Genomic DNA, 17,353 nt, shown 5'->3' with positions numbered 1-17,353 from the left:
CTCAGATCACAATTACAGCGAATGGATTTGGGAAGCTGACAGCGGCGATGATGTCATTGATTTCACCGTTGAGAAGGCAATGCGCAACAAATTAATGAAGCGGCCAGTGGGACAAACACAGTCCATTGCTTCCCGGGCTATAATTCTCCTGCTAAAATGGCATCGGTAGCCAGCAGACTGAATCCAGCATTATGGCGGGATTGTTCATCCCATCAGCAGCTCAGAGACTGTGGTTGGCTGCCGAGCCAACAGTCACTGCACAGCTTCTCTTTCAAGTTGTGTTATTACAAAATACAGTAATTCTTCCATTAAATTGTGTTTTAGCAGAGCCTTCACACCCACAGTTAAATCCCATAACTATAGCTATGTAATGTTGACAAAATCTGGTTGCATTCTAATAAGGGGTTCTTCAGAAGTATAGCTTTTCACCTGAACTTGAAGTTATTTCTCAAAACATTCGATGGCAACCAACTTCTAGAATAATCAGATGTGCAGAGCCTCCACCTGCTTTTAGCAGGGGGCAGTATTAATATAAATATATAATTGTTCAGATACTTTTCTATGCTTTCCTGAGCTTGTCTGGTGTATTGAAACCTATGGAAAACTCCTTGGTTGATTAATTGCACCAGGCAAGGTCAATTGAGCACAAAGAAGTATTTGAATCCTAAACAACTACGTATTTGACCCAGGTCTGCTGAAAACTTGATTGTATTTTCAAGCCATGGACTCCTATGAAAATTACTGATTCTAAAGACAGCCTTTAAAAGTCTGCGATTGAACCCAGTTGCTAACGAAGGAAAAAAGGCACCTTAAATCATACGGAAGTACTGCGGTCGGAAAAGGCAGAGGGGGAAATGGGTAAACTCATACTGTGGACGCTGCTGTTTCCTTGTTGTGCTCCCTGTTGGGGGAGACACGGCGATAGTGTGTAACAGTGTTGTTCTGGGAATAGAGAAGCCACTTTCTCAGTGTGTGAGGGTCCCTTATACTTCTGCTCTCCTAGTGTGTGATGACTATCTGGAACATTCCCTTTAAAGACTATAAGGAAGTTTTGCGTGGTCTTTCTGGGTGCTGGGGGTGTGAGTAGGTGTTGGGGGGGGGGGGGGGGGTTTGTTCTATTGACAGACCATGTCACCCCATGGGGCTCGACTAATTGGTCGCACAGACTGGCCCCTTTTGGTTAAGCTTCTTCACAAAGGCGTCGGTTTGGATCACGTGGCCTGGGAGTTAAAGAAGGGGAGCATGGTGGGGAGGCGCAGGAGGGGGGGGAGGGTGTGTGGGGGGGTTAGCAGGAATGGGGCCACTAGGTTTGCAAAACAAAGCGGGGCTGGAAAGGGGGATGAAGGAGTGCTCAATGCTGGCAGCAGGGATACATCCAGGCAGTCTTTGGCCTCCCCAAGTTATAAGTGACCCACATAACCAACCATGTGTGAGCTGTTTTTCTCTTTTACTGTCGAATGCAACAACCAAAACAGAGGACGTTTTCTCAAAACTTTTTTGTTTTCATATTGAAGAGATATCGCACAGTTGAGAAGGCCACTACATAGTGACATTGTCTTCAAACACCAAAGCATGATAAAGTTGTCGCCTTTCCAGTGGAGAAAGCACTCTAATACGCCGGGACCAAAGTATTGATTCTTCCGCTCGGGGTGTCTTCAGCCACGGCGAAAGGTCATTATTGCTCCTGAATCATGAGCATCACTGGTCCTTAACATTCTCAATATTGATTGTTCTTTGGTGAGAATTATATTTTTCTGAAGGTTACATTTTTTATGGAATTACCACCTGCCTTTTTGAAGTATAACCGCGCGCAACGGAACGAGCAATTATACGATTATCGATGCTGGCCGTGATACACATTTCACTTTGAAAATAAACAGTTTTTACAGGTTTATTAGTTAACCTGCATTTTGTCAATTCCATCTTGTTTTTAAAAGATGATCTTCTGTCACATTTTATGAAAGGTAATATTTATTATGAATATGGCTAAAGAGGAGGCGTATTGTTTAAACATTTCTGTTTCACAGTTTGGTTGGCATTCCCTTCTAAGAATGAAATGTTTTGCGAACGCGCTTACCTCGGCCCTTGGGTGTTTGTATTTTTACAACCGAGGAAACTGCATGTCTCTGTATTTGATTAAGCTCACTTTAAAAGACGTTCGGCTCCCTCTGAACACTGTCACCGTTTGATCGATTAGTGGTTTGTGAACTCCTGCGGGTGTCAGGGAGCACATTAAAAAAAGCACATTCAAATCCAATTTGAAAGTTATTGTTGGAAATGTTATAGCACTGACAAAACCAATTTCTGCCTCAAGCGATTGAAAGAATAGGGCCCCAGTGCAGCGTAGGCCCTCTTGATTGCCCAGCCAGGGAGTGCGTGTATAGGACTTTCATCTTTCATGCGTTCCCATTTCTCTACAAAAGATATAACTGATAAGGAAGCAGCGGAGACTAAAGCCCAGGAAAGGGCCTAAGCTACTAGTCCTACAGCACACAAGATAATACATTTTTCTGTTGAATTCCGTTTCAGCAGTAAGCACACTGCACTTATACCGTACGTGCGATGTGTTCTGTACATGGATATAAACTTAAATGTTATAAGTGTTTGTTCCATTGTTTTTTTGCTGTAGCCGAGAGGTTTTGAGAGACATCCATGACGAATGGGCGGAGAGCTCTGGTCCCAGGTGTTCAACTGCTTAGATTTGTTGCATTTAAGTACGTTCAGCTGTGAGTGCGCACGATCCCTCGTGGCTTTCAGTGTTGTTTGGGGACAGACCTGCCTGCTTTTTTGATGACATGTGCAATGCGCTGTGAACGGTTTTGATGCAGACAGCTGTGTTAAGATGTAGTATTATGCTTCTCTCTTGACGCTGAAGCACAGGGTGGCCTGGTGGAAGGTTCTGGTATCAATCCGGGAAAAAGTAATACTTTGACCGCAGTGTCACTGCTCTAAGATTTTAAAAGTCTCACAAACCTTTGTGTAAAATCACTTTCCGCTTTACACACTAGTAAATATAGTACCGTGTGGGGCCGGATTGTTTCCTATATCTCACCCTAAGGCAATTGGCTAGTCCTTGAAAAATAGAGCTATTTCTTAGCCTTTTTATACTTTTTGTTCACGAAATATTGATAGTTGGCATTATCAGCTTTATTGCAGGTCATTTCCCTTTCTCTCAAGTCGTCATATAGACACCCGAGTTAGACACCCAACATCAGGCTCTTCCAAATGAATTCCTGCTTCAGAATGGTTTCTTCAAAATTGATTATTCCCTGACTCGTCTGTTAGGATTGACAACTGCTGACTCGCACCCATCCAACACTTTTTAGCTCGCTTATAGTCTGACAATCAAAGAGAAAGAAAGCGCTTAGCAGCTGAATGAAGAATAGTGTATTTGTATGCAGGAGCACATAATTGCCATCGTCTGCTACCACAACCATAGAAAACAAGTTTGAAAGCCAGAGAAGGAATTGATTGACATAACGATTAACAGAATAATAATGGCAGAAATATGTTTGCCATACGCCTTATCTGAATATTTGTCTTGAAAATATTTCCGATAAATGAGTCAAATGAGTTTTATATGCACACAAGGCCGCATAGAGGCCTGAGGTATCGGCCCGAAACAGAAAATTTGATGAGCCTCAGTTCTTGGCATCATGTCTGCAATGTGGCTGGATGACTGCACAGTGCATCTCATGGTCACTGGGCTTTTGGGCGGCTCGGTTGGGAAAGCAGCCCTGCGTGAGAACGCGCTGGGCTCGGTGGCCTCAACATTGCACTTCCAAGCCGAGCCTGTGCAATACGAGTGCGTTGGCCGGGCGCTATTGGCTTTGTCAGACAAGCTTCCTTAAGTTACCCACGATTTAGTTCCTCCCGTGGACGTACCGGGTGCTCAACGTCTACCGGTCGATACGCCTCTCGTCTGAACGCCAGGACTGCGGCCGCTTATGCGGAAAATACTCGCTGGCTCATGGGCGAGGGTGTTTCCGGAGAATTCACACGTTTCGGCTGCGAGCTGCTCTTGTGTAGGTGTGGGTAGCTGGGCGGTGACTGCAGAGGCACGAATGACGATTCCAACCCGGGGAATAAAAGCGGAAGCCTTTCGTGGTAAATGGTCCCAAGCGTAGCTGAAATGTCAAAGAAAATACATTCTGAAATGCCATCGCTTGGTCACGTTTAGGCCACTGTGCAGCAGGCTGACCCAAAAACGAAGCAGCCGTTTGAGATTATGGTCCACATTAACAAAGAACAGTCAACACTTTTTCAGTCGCTCCGATAAAGTGTGTTCTTTCTGGGACCTAATGAGGAAGCTGCTGTTTTTATTAAGATATCTCAACGTGGGTGTCTCGGTGGCGCAGCCTGCAGAGCACTGACCGCATGCTCATTGTGAGCCGCGACGTCAACGGTTCGAATCCGACCGTCGCATGTCTTTCCCTCTCTCTCGCCCCCATTCTTCCTGTCTCTATATACTGTCCAATAAAGCTGAAAAAGGCCTAAAAAGTATCAAAAAAAAAAAAAGATATCTCAATGTTCATGTATCCGGTTTATGTGTGGTGCGTGTCATTAAGTATCGAGGAATTTACAATGGCATGACTACAAGCCAGGAATGCAGATACTCTTGTGCACGCTTTCTGAAACCATACAAATCTATTGTATTAAACTGTCAAGACGTTTAGTACTTCAGGTTTATTTTTCCCTATAATCACCAATGAATGAATATTTTGAAGGCTGATAAATAGTTGCCTTTGAAAACTTCAGACATGACCTAAATAAATAATGGGAAGTGAAGACTTGCCGTTGAGCGTAAATCAAATTGTTAAAATCGTGTCCTTGTGTCTTTCAGGAAAAGAGAAGAAAATAATGCTGGGTTCCTCATCCGAAACTCTCATGCCAGCTTGTTCAAAATCTTAAGGTACTGTATCTCACTTTTTATTGCTTGGTACTCAAGACTCTGACAGAACCATGCATAGCCGTTCTCACATACATCCAGTACTTCACTAGATTACATTGCATTACAGGCATTTAGCAGATGCTCTTATCCAGAGCGACGTACAGTGACGTGCAGATCGAGCCCAGGGACAAGTGTGAGTCCTAGCATGACCACATAGATACAATAATTTTTTTTTTTTTTAAGATATTTTTTAGGCCTTTTTCAGCTTTATTGGACAGTATATAGAGACAGGAAGAATGGGAGCGAGAGAGAGAGGGAAAGACATGCGACAAATTGTCAGACGGTCGGATTCGAACCGTTGACGTCGCGGCTCGCAATGAGCATGCGGTCAGTGCTCTGCAGGCTGCGCCACCGAGACACCCCACATAGATACAATTTTAACCCTTGAAGAATACATTAACTCACCAACTAGCATACTGCGGTTGGCAGCTCGAATACCCCAAGTACAACAATGAGTATAAGTGCTATCATAATCTATGGCATACACAGGCTAATCATGGTGGTGAGGTAGGGAGGGAAAGGTGCAGCCTGAAGAGAAGAGTCTTCAGTCTGCGCTTGAAAGTGGTCAAAGACTCTGCTGTTCTGATATCCACAGGAAGGTCATTCCACCACCGTGGGGCTAATATAAAAACACAATTTTATCATACTTAAATGCCACAAAAATTACTAAAATGTTTCCAGGTGAAACATGGTCCAATGGAGAATACTCTTCAACCTCCAGTTTAAAGTTCTTGTTGTTACCCAATAATAGAGTATTCTGTACATCTAAAGGGGAGTGATCTTCACATTCTGTGAGTTTTTTGCTCTAAGGAATGTTCTCTAATGGTGAAAGAGTTTTCCCAACTCTAAAGCGATGATTTCTGCAACACTGCAGGGGGGGGGGACTCCAACAGGGACCGTTCTCAAACATCTAATGTGGAGTGTCATCCAGCTTTAATGGAGAATATTATCTATTTTTGAATCAGAAATGTTTTTTTGGGGCACTAAAGTTGATAGAAAAGGACCCAAAAATGTAGAGAGGTACTGACTAACGGAAAGCAATCATAAAAAGAAAAAGATAGTCAGACTCACTATCATGCTACCAAATAGTTTATTGGGAAAAAACAACCCTTTTTTGTAATAGAGTGTACAACTATCTTTCTCATTTTCATAACCAATCGCAGGTAAAATAGAAAATATAAATGGCCATTTAGCTCATACAGTACAGCTGTATCATGAGTGTTCCTGGAAGCACAAACTTGAGCGATGAACGGTTTTGGATTGAGACAGTGACACTGTGTACGTTCCTCCCTCAGTAGAATGTCAGTTACACTGAAAGGAATGCAAAAATGGCATCGGAGAGCCCAAGAATCTGTGAAATGAAATATAGCTTGATAAGTCATAAGTGGGAAGAATTAATTATGCTAAGTCGAGAGAGACCAGCTGATGGCTGAATAGGTTTGTCTGTTGTGGAGGAGTGTGGTGGGAAGTGAGGAAATGGTCCAGTCAATGGATGATTGTGGGTTTCTGAATTCTGAGGATATTTTTATGAACAATAGCGCAAGGAAAATAAGGAAACTTCCGGAAAAGTTAAAGTTTTAAGTTTCCAAAACTGGAAATAATGTTTGTGTTTAGAGGACACATTCTTAAATTCCAGTTTGGGGTATCCCTAAACTTGAAGCGCAAGCGTTTCATACGTTTGGGGGGGGGGGGGGGGGGTTTATAATCAAACAAAAACCCTGCTGGAATTGGTTGTTTCATTCTGAAATTGAATATCCTGTCTTTCTTCAGGAAAGAAGTAAAAATTGCCTCATAAAAAATGCTTATATTTTCCTTTCTGGCTCGCTCCGAGTGCTTTATGTCCTCCCGTTTTCTTTAAAGTAAATGTCAGCTCACTGCCGGTGGCCCCTACGGTCAGGAACCACATTCCCCGGCCCGCTCATTCATTACCTTCTGAGCGGTATAATGAGTTTTAATCAGCGGCAGGTCTGGTCACGGTGTTTCATTACAGTTTGGCCCGGTCTGCGGGCGGTTTGATTGCAGCGCAGGACTGCACTCAATGAGCCTGTGTCAGGGGCCTTGATTAGACGGGCGAGCTCGCAAGCAGCAACCGACGTCACCTTTTTTAAAATAGTTAATCTGTTCCCGAGGACAATGCCTCCTTTAACTCCCGTTCCAACCCTCCCCAACCCCTGATCTCCCCCCCCCCCCTCTCCCCCGCAGCCACTCCAGGACTGCCCCCGCTCACATGGTCTCGGCTCCTGTCGGCCACCGCCGCTGAACTTTTCTGTTTCTGTATGCCTTTTCCTGCTAGTACTAATAGCGCTAGAATCAGCTTCGCAGTGTGGCTTTTCGTGCCTTACGCCGTAGTTACCAGCGTTCGTTTTTTAAATTAATTGCCGGGGTATGTTTCGGCATACGTGCGGTGTTCAGCTTGCGTGTTTTTTTCGCTCATTTAGCGACCGGTTGCGAATTAGTTAATGTGTAAAAATCGGAATTGGATGTTCTTTCGCTAACCAGAGTACCGGTTCCAAATTGAAAATGTTAATTAATTCTGCTGTTATGGAGGTGGCCTAATCTTGTTGAGTCGAATAAAGAGCAGCTACTTTGATTTGTAGTGCAGGCTGGAGGGGGCCTCTGTTCCCACTAGATACAGTCATATCTGTAGGCCTCTGGAGCGAAGCTTTGGCTAATCCCTTCAATGAGCCACTCCAAGGCGGATTTACCTGAAACGCTGAATACTGTAACCCTCGCTGCTTTACATTTTAATGTGCCGCATGGCAGCACAAGGGTAGAAAGCGTCTTAAATGAGAACAGTTATCGCATCCTATAAATGGCTGTCAGGGTCTTTGCCAGAGCTGTTTTAATACCGTTCCCACTCCCACCCACCCCCCCCCCCCCCCCACACCCCTCCTTTTAATAATTTTTATATTTGAAAATGTAATCCATATTTTTCTTTTCCAATGTTAATAAGGTAAACCCTTTGGAATTAACCCAGTGGTGGTTTAACTGGAGAATACATTTTGAAATATTGCGTATGTGCCAAAATAGTTTTTTGTGATTACTCTTGAGTTGACTCTTGACTCTTGAGGAGCCACCCAAGCAAAACAGGGCCGACCATAGATGCTTGTGAATTAGTGTTTGCGGGCTGAGCTTTTGCGTTTCTTCAGTAACTTCTGTTGATTTATTTATCCATCAAAGCTCCCTTTTAAATGATGAAAGGCAACTACAGTAGTTTTGTTGAACTTCGAGGAGACTGGAGGATGTTTCCTTATTTTTGTTGGAATCAACTTTATTTGAAGTGGCCATATGGGGCAGTTGTAATGTGCAACTTCAAGTTAATTGAAGTTGGGGTGGTTTATTATTACACTGGTTTATTGAAGCCTGCAGATGCATTAACATGACACACAGAAAGATATTCATTGCACAATCAACTCTTACAGCGTACATATGGTCCCAATGTACTTTGTTAAAGTAGAAATAACATTGGACATTTTACTGTGTAAATCAGCAGAAAATAGTTTGTGATAAAAGTTATTGACATATTTCTTGACCTTTTTGTATACACTGCTGGATGAAAAAATAACAGCTGGAAGACACAATAATAATAATAAATAATAAATGAGCCACAAAATCGGTGGGCTGAGACAAGCTGCCATTTTGTGATTGGACTTATTTAATGAATTGGCAATTTCATCTTTTAAGTGCAAAAAGGGGGGTGTAGCACTTAGCAGGGACTTCAGTTGGATGCCAGTTGAGGTATCTCCATTGTAAGACATGCCCTTTTGTTTAGGCTCTGCTTCTCCCGATCCACAGTGCCTATTTACTTTGAACAACTGTCTCTGGCATTTAATGTGCAAATAGTTCCAACTGCTTTCGGAAGAGGAAGAGGAGGCTCATCTTCTCATGTTTTAAAGACTGACACCAAATGGTAGAGCAGACAGGATTTTTTTTTTTTTTTTTCAGTCAGTAATTGCTGAGTGTTCCTGGATGTGAGGGGCTGTCCTTGGATTAACTGTGGCACTTGCGTTGGGGGATGGTGCGGTTTCCGAGGCAAGGCCTCGCCCGGAGTCTCGACGAGGAGCGAGAGCACAATGTCTTCCTCCGGCCCCTGTTGGCTGGGGACGGCGGCTGGGTGGAACCTCCCTCCGGTCATTAGTTAAGTGGATATTTGAGCCTAATCAGTCTCAAAGAGATAGTCACAGAGTCTTCCATTCCATTAAGTTCATTTACATTATTCAGCTTACTCATTAATCAAATTTTCCTACTGGGTTGCAACAGCGTGGCTTCCTGAAACACGGAGGTAAACAGACGGAAACCGTTCCGTCGAGTCCCGTGGATCAAACGGCCCGGGCCAGGGCGGTTCTCCCAGGCCGCGACTGTCTTTTCGGATACCGCTTTCCACACGAGCGAACCTGGGCCCCGCCACGTTTATCTCCAGACCCGCGTTCCAGGATCCAGGCTTCAGCCAGCGGTGATGAATGGCATTGACAAGAGGAATTGAAATGAATTGTTAATGGAAGTCTACGAGTAGACATCGCTCTGACGGGGGGAAGGGACGGCCACGCTCGTCCACAGGGAAAGCAATTTATTCACAAAAATAGAATTCATATTTGTTTCCCGTATCGGGATTGTGACATATATAAGTGGAGTGTGAAATTTGTGCGCCTGTCTGTAGTCGGTAAAGCCACCTTTTTTGCACTGATAACGATATCTGAAGGTCTCTGCTGCGGTTTCATGGTGCCGATGGCGTGTGTGTGTGCAGGTGCATATGTTTTAATATTCAATATATTTTCTTTTTGGCTCTAGCTTGAGTCAGAGTAAGAAAAAGTAGTTACAGTGTTTACACATAAACAAGAGCATTGTTTATATTCTCAAGGTCTTCACAGAAGCCCTCAGAAGATGAAAAGGAAGGAATTAACTGCCTCACTTCACAGATGTGTGGTATTAATTAGTGATAATCAATATATTAATAATCGCATCCTCTTCAAACTTTAAAGACCCCATCAAGATGTTCTTGTCTCTTATTTATTCCAAACAGGACAACTAGAGTCTTTTGAATGTGATGTCTGGAAACAGCATTATGAATAATCCGTCAATGAATAATTTGTCAAACACTCGAGAAGCGTTCTTCAGAAGGGAACATTGCCCGAGGATTGTTTTTTCTTCTCGAATCCACTTAAAGGTTTTTTTCGGCAATAGCGCAAACACTTCAGAGGTATGTTTACAGTCTCAATCGCTTAAACTTCCGTCCTTCTCCGTAGCAGGGTATCAGGGTACGCCGAAACTTTGCGAGGCACGGCTTAAGCCTCCCTTAGTCCTGATATTTATATTCCGGCAGACGGGGGTTTTTAGCTGAAAGGAACCGTAATCCCGGCGTGAGCCGAGCATCACAGAGCCCGGGCTGACAAGTTCGAGTTCCTGCGCTTCTCCGGAGTGACAGGTGGAAGCTCCAGGTATCACACCGCCCTGCTCCGCACTTTCACCGGAGAACTGTCTTCATCCCACCCCTCCTCCCATCCCACCCCCGGCCGAGAAGACCTGACGTCAGTTTGGCACGGCGTGGCCTCTGGCCGGCCTGCTAAATTTGTAAGCGTGCGTGGAGAGCCGATTGTTGAAAATAGGAAAAAAGGGGGTGGAAAGGTCGACGTAAAGGCCACAGGAAGTGGCGCTACATAGGGCCGTGAAAGGAAAGCAAAATTTGACGAGGACTCTATATTTAGTGGTTTGTAGCTTTCCATAAACAATTTCTTTTTTTCCATGACTGGATACTAGCTCGGTGCTGTGAATGGCAAACAGCAAAAAAACTGGCCTTTCAGATGATTCTTTTAAATGATCGTTGCAGCAAGCGGCAAGTATTGCGGAGTTCTTTGGTTTGTTGTCTTCACCCGAGGATCTGTGGATTGCGTGTCATAGAGCAAAATGCCTCCAATCTATGTCATTATGCTTAGTGAATGGCTGTAATGTCATCGGGAGATTTAATCTTGGGGTGGCCCACTCTCGATAAACTGATGTCATCCTCTCTCACAAAGCAAAAAATCCTCAGTTCTATTTAGTGCAGTTCTTTCAGTTTGAGCTTCTGAAATCAAATAGCACATAATAACGGTTGATTTTCATCTTGTGTTCTCGACCTCAGGCTGTTCGTTGCAGCGAAACCAGTGGCAATATTCACTGAACTGCGGCTGTTTGTACTCCGGGAGGGAATTGATGTCCATGATCTATTACCCCTAGTAACAAGATTAATGAAACATTTCCATTAGAAAAATTGCATGACACAGCTAATATAAGGAGTTGGTAATCAAAGACCTCCAGTGACTCGGGGTGGAAAATTACCTATTGAACAGCCGTCATGTGCTCTGAGGTTAAACAGCTCATGGTACGGATAAAAATTAGTCTTGCCCTCGAGAGAAAACAGTCTGTGCCACTGAGACATTCTTTTGGCATTTTAACAGCGGCGTATCGGGCTACAAATATTCCACTGGTCCTTCCTAGTCAATATTATTTATTTTCCGCAATAATACTGTCAGTTTTGTTATCTCTGATTCCAAAGTACCCTTACTGTTTATACTGTTGTGTTAAACCCTGGTCTTTGTCAATATTGTACTTAATTAGTGCCACTGGCTCATTACTTCGCAATTATCTTGCGGTACATCTAGTGGGTAGATGTATCTATGGCACTTGAGCGTCCTGTTATTTGCCAATAAAGTCAGCCGGTGAGATTTGTCGAGTCAGCAGTTCTGCGAAGAAAGAGGGAACGACCGGTAGCTTTGCGCGACGAAGCGAGGCGTCGCAACACAAATCACCGAATCACTGAACACCCACAAAAAAAAGATTGATTCAGCTCATCGCTTCTGTGTTTTCGACGCGTTGCATCTCAAACAGGGAGGCCCGTCGCGTTGTCATCAGTCTCAGCATAAATGGGGCCGATAGAAATTGCTTGGAAAAACAGAATTATACCTGAGCGGTAAAAAGTGGAAAAACAGAGCCGCGGGATAAATGAAAACAAATGGGACTGTCACTCGGAGAGCTAAAGGGCCTTAGCTGTGCCGATGCCACTGTCGACTATATCAGTGAAATACTTGCAGGAAACCGGGGCAATCTATATCGCATGTTTATCCGTCCCCTTCAGCTCTACAACTGTGAATCCTTTCCCCGATTGGTTCTTATGCGGCGCAAAATTGCATCGGAGGTTTACGACCATCCTTGACTCCTCGGAGAGTTCTAGAGGCGTGAGGAACCCTTCATGGCCGGAGTGTAAGTGATGGATGCCAATAATAAAAATGCGCCGCTATATTGCTGATGTAGGCACTATCGGGCCATCCGCTTGCTGGTTGGCTGGCAATGTGGATGATTATCAGTGTAGCGTTCGTTCAGGGTTGGATTCGCCGGACTGTGAAGCACAATGTCCAATTAGGACGAGGGTAGTCCGGAGTGCTTTGCAGGTAAAGGGAGGTCTCGGCACTAGAAGCAAGCTGCTTGCCGGTTGACTGGCAATGTGGATGATTATCAGTGTAGCGTTAGTTCGGCGTTGGAGTCGCCAAACTGTAAAGCTCAATATCCAATTAGGGTGAGCGCAGTACGAAGTGCATTGCAGGTGACGGGAGGGAGGTCTCCTTTATGTTTGGCGGTGAGCAGTTCTTCCTGGCCTCCTGTGAACCACACGGGCCATTGACAGTGACCACAGTTATGCGGTCAGAATTAAAGTTTCATTTGTCTGCGGCACAGGGTCAACGGGGAAGCGTCTGGGCACAGGTAAAGCTACATTACGGTGCAGTTAATTCTTTATTTGCTTATTAGGCATGCTCAGACAGGCTGAGATTGATTACATTTAACAGGCTGGCTGTTTACAAAGGTGTTTTTTTTTTACAGGGGGCAATCCTTTCACGTTGAGCAACACTGTTCCACCTAAGATTACTAAAAATGTTTCACCACATTCTGGTCCTGACCTAATCGCTATGCTACACGGCTCCCTGAAAGTGAGAAGGCGGTATTATCAAAGACTCATAAAAATTACACCGCCGCTATATTTGATTTATAAGCGGCATTCTCGCGTCGGGCGAAATGTAACGTCGGCCATCGGAGCCATCTTGCCTTGTTTACCCTGCTCAGCCCATTAACAGATTAGTGTCCTGCTCATTCACAGCAGATTGGCTCCACCTCGGTTGCCATGTGACGTATCAGGTGCAGGTACTCCTGTGCAAAGGGAGAGAGAGAGCCGGTAATCAGACAAAAAGTCACATCAGGCCGGTCCCCGCCCCACCTGCGGTCCTAGGGTATTGGGCTAGGCCAATATGGCGGTCCGTCATCCAGTTATTTCCAGCTGGAGTGGAAACCAGTGTTTTCACTGCCACTTTACTGCATATCATGGGGGAAAAAAACACTGGAAAAAATGTCTGCGTTTCTTTGTATCAGGTAAAGTGGCCCCTGACTACAACATACATTAGGCTTTACTCATGATGGACAATGACTCGTATTCGTATGAATATTCATCGCGAATAATGCATGTTAATATCTGCCCAGCTCTAATTGAGTCTCAAGTCAATGACATTATACGGTATACGCTGAGAATGATCCACCTTTTAGAATAATAATGCCGGGATTTAAAGATCGCTTTTATGCTGGTTTGCCAGAGAAATAATAAAATTAATGTTTTCATGAGAGTAGAACTCTCATTTGCCTTTCAGTGTAATATGAAGGTTATGCTTTATTATCACATTTTTGTTTGTTTTTTTGTCCCCTTGTATCGTACATGAGTACCACTTATATATGTAAATGCAGCAGGTATCATCACACTTACTGGAGCATACGCAACATGGTACTTTCATATGGTTTCATGGTACTTTAGCCATTGTACTTCCCCAAGCATCTTAAAGGAATACACCAACATTTTGGGAAATATACCTTTTTTCCAACTTACCCAGACTTAGACGAGATGTTAATTTTCATTTTCATTTTTGTTCATTCACTGGCTTCCATGTTTGCATAAAGACTTAAAGCCTATAGGAGTCAGTAGCCTACCTCCTTTGAGCATCTTGGCTAATTTTGGGCGGGTCGGAAAAAAGGTATATTTCGCAAAATGTTGGTGTATTCCTTTAAGAATTTATGCTTGTGACAGATGGGGTCGAAGAGATTTTATGAAATCATAGATTATTCACTTTGAAGGACTTCCCCCACCTTCCTGTGTTATGAATTATGGTCAGAAATGATTCAAGGTGGGAACACACCACTATTTTTGTCAAGTGATCAATCGCTCCATTCAGCAATGAAGGGGACAGTCACAAAAGTGACTCAGTGATATCACTGCCAAGGCCTTGGACAGAAAGGCCCATGTTCTGTGGATAGTGGGAGGATACTTCCTTCTGATAAGTGTAAATTAAGCCACGTCTTTTGAACCGGGAGTGAATGAGAGCTTGTAATTGCAGGGTTCTACCAAATTTGAAAAACATTTTTTTTAATGTAAGACCTTTCTTTGTTTTGTCTTTTTTTTTAATGTACAGCAGGTTAAACAATGAAAGAACCCTGTAATTCAAAGCTTGTGAAAATTGAAAAATGTGTACTGTCATTGTATTGAGGCAACACTCTTGAGAAATAAGTCATGTTGAAGGTTTGTTTTGCAAATGTTATAGATTTTATATAATTAGAATTTTGGCAAAAAAATTAGCCTTTGTTCATCTTGTTTGTTTGCTTCAATTTTGCTGTGATGTCTGTATTTATCTTAAAGGTGGCGATTTAATCGATACCATGGGTATGGGCCTTCACTTTTTGTCAACAAACCTAAGCCAACTTCTTCCTTTCTGGTACTTTCCCGTCATTTCTTTGAGCTAGAAAGAAAAGTGCAGTTGAAGCAATAACAGAAAAGTGTCTGCCCTTTTTTTTCAGAAAAATTAAGCCCAGACAGCTTAGATTGAATTATCCTCAAAGATATTTTTTTTTCTTCTTGTCTTCAATCTGCTGCAGAGACTCGGTTTGATGTGGTACATCTCGGGGCTTGGCTCAGCTTTCAGGTTAGATGCAGGGGCTAACAAGGACAAAGAGGCTGTAACTCTTTAGCGTCTGTGAAAAAGTGCTCGGTCACTTTGTGTTTTATACTGCCGCCTCATTTAGAGTTATAGCTGTTTTGTTGATGTGTGTGTGTGTGCGTGTGTGTGTGTGTGTGGGGGGGGGGGGGGTGGCTACAGAGAGAAAAGAGCAGCTGAATCTTCAGCCCAGTAAAGCAGACAGATTTAGCATGTCACCCTCAGGGTTGCCAGTGGTTTACCTGTTATTGCCACATTAATTTTGTCCCTCCGTGCTTTGCTTAAAGCCAATATTTTCAAATACTGCAGTCCAGCACAGAGTTCAGTGAGCAATTTTACCTAACATAAGTACTGTGTGCAGTACTATGGTTGTGAAGCAATACAATACAAAAAGGTTAAGTGTTCTTCTAATACAGTAACCAGAGAGAATCGTTGCAAATGGAAAAATAATGGAATAAGTAGTAACAGCAAGCTGTAATACAGTGGCTCAGTTCGATTGATAAGTGTAATTTTTAAGTAAGTACATGAAGGCATTGAGAAACGGTAAATAATTCAAATCCTGCCAGATCTCTGATAAATCATCTGTCATGCTCGCCATCTCAGTTTGCATCACTTCCTGGCTGGAGAACGCTTGCATCTCCGTTGATTGACAGGTGTGGAAAAGGTTGTTATTTAAATCTGTAACCTCATTCTCTTTGGGGTCACAGTCTTTTAAGCGCCCAACGGGGGGTTGGGGCGGCAGCAGGGGTTTTTTTTTTTTTCTCATATAATTTTCCAGTCAGAGCCATTAAGAATCTGCACCACGGCGTCACAGAGTGCGCCGTCCTATTCAGCGAGCGCTTCAGCAACGAGACCGGGTTATTACGGGCGCCTTCTCCCGCACGGAGTCACGCAGCGCGGGAGTTGTGGGGACAGTAATTGGCTTTGCATCGTCTCGCATTTGTCTTGCTTCTGTTTACCTTGGCGGCGTCCTCGTCGGATACGCCCTGACGTTTCCCCGACTGTGTTCGGGCGAGGCGTCTCAGGAAAGGCCTCGCACGAAACAGGCTGCCGTTAAGAAGACTGACTAGTTTTCGGGTGCAGATATGGTTTTCACACATCTGCATCCTGCCGGCTATTACGTTACGAAAGTCTTGTAAAGTGAACAGATAATTTAGTTGGCCGCCGTAAAATGTCGCTTGAATTTCATTGCCTCATTTTAATCAAGTTAGCACAATAAATGCCCTCCATTTTAATTTCCCTTGCTGCATATTTTTTTATTTCAAACGATACAAATATTTTGAAATGTAAGGATGTAAGGATTTCGTGGAAAATTTTTGGTTATTTACAATGAACACATGATGTGTAGTCAGAGGCCGAAAAGTCATAGTCTTTATGAGAGTCTGTTTTACACCCTACTCTTGTATGTACGTTCACAAGTTTAACACAATATACTTCCCTGCAGAGAGAGTTGTAATATACTTCCCTGCAGAGAGAGTAGTCTTCCAAGCAGACCCATTAATAGAAACAAAAAAATCTAAACCAAACACAGTCTTAGAAACTGCCGGAAGACGGGGGAAGAGCCGCCATGAAATTGATTAAATCTCGCTCTTGTTTGACGCTACATGAGTACGGTGAGTGAGATGTCAGTGGAGACCTCCATTGTGGTGAGAAACATAAATGGGATATAATTCAGTACATTCACAGGGAAATGAATGTGACCACATTAAGCGCAGGATATACGAATCATTAACTGAAAATAGAAGGCTAAAGAGAAATGAGAGTGGTAAATTTAGCGTCATAAACCAGTGACAAAAACATGACACCGTCCTTAAGTGGAGCCACGGTAATTACGACGCTAATTGTTTTCAATTCATTAATTTTGGAATGACTTGGCCTGTGGCTGAACCCCGGCTGTAAGCTGTGCCTGAACATTTGGAGCGTTCAGGCCGCCAGACCGGCGCGTTTACAGGGAAGCGGTCTGAGTTAGCCGACCGGGACCGCCGCGCCCACGGCTCTTGTAATTTGGACCGGCCCGGCTCCGGCTCTTGAGACCCCCTCGTATCTGCTGGCTTGGTAGGGCCCTGTATTCTCACCTCCGCCAGAGGGGCATGTTCGGTCCTGAACCCGCGGCGCGAGGTCATTTACACGCTGCCCCCCGACCGCGGGAGACGGTGCGCATGGCCAGCCTGCCGGCGCCTGGTCCCTCCCCGTCTGATGGGACGGTCGCCCCCGGGCAGCAAACGGTTAAGTGCCTCCACGACTGCGGCACCCCCAGTTCGTAGTTATTTAATTAAACCTCTGCCTTCTCCCTCGTTGGCCGGGTAGATGGATGGGCAGGGCGCGCAGATAAATTATTCCCTCTGTAATGATGTACAGCTCCCTGTGATTCTCAAACTCACTGTGCACAGGAACCCGAGCCAGTGGT

General features: G+C 44.1%; 1 protein-coding gene across 4 annotated transcripts in view; it reads left to right on the top strand.

The window, feature by feature from the left end:
- sema6a (sema domain, transmembrane domain (TM), and cytoplasmic domain, (semaphorin) 6A) overlaps positions 1 to 17,353 on the top strand; it is an 83,337-nt gene that overhangs the window by 17,336 nt on the left and 48,648 nt on the right. For all 4 annotated transcript variants that reach the window (XM_061260175.1, XM_061260173.1, XM_061260174.1 and 1 more), the window contains exon 2: positions 4,844 to 4,912. The gene's annotated coding sequence lies outside the window, so the exon portion shown is untranslated. The remainder of the gene's footprint in view (positions 1 to 4,843; positions 4,913 to 17,353) is intronic.

The sequence above is a fragment of the Conger conger genome, chromosome 11 (genome assembly GCF_963514075.1).
Source record: "Conger conger chromosome 11, fConCon1.1, whole genome shotgun sequence".
Taxonomy (NCBI): Eukaryota; Metazoa; Chordata; class Actinopteri; order Anguilliformes; family Congridae; genus Conger; species Conger conger.
The sequence above is the reverse complement of the archived record's forward strand: the minus strand, read 5'-3'. Positions and strand labels throughout refer to the sequence as shown.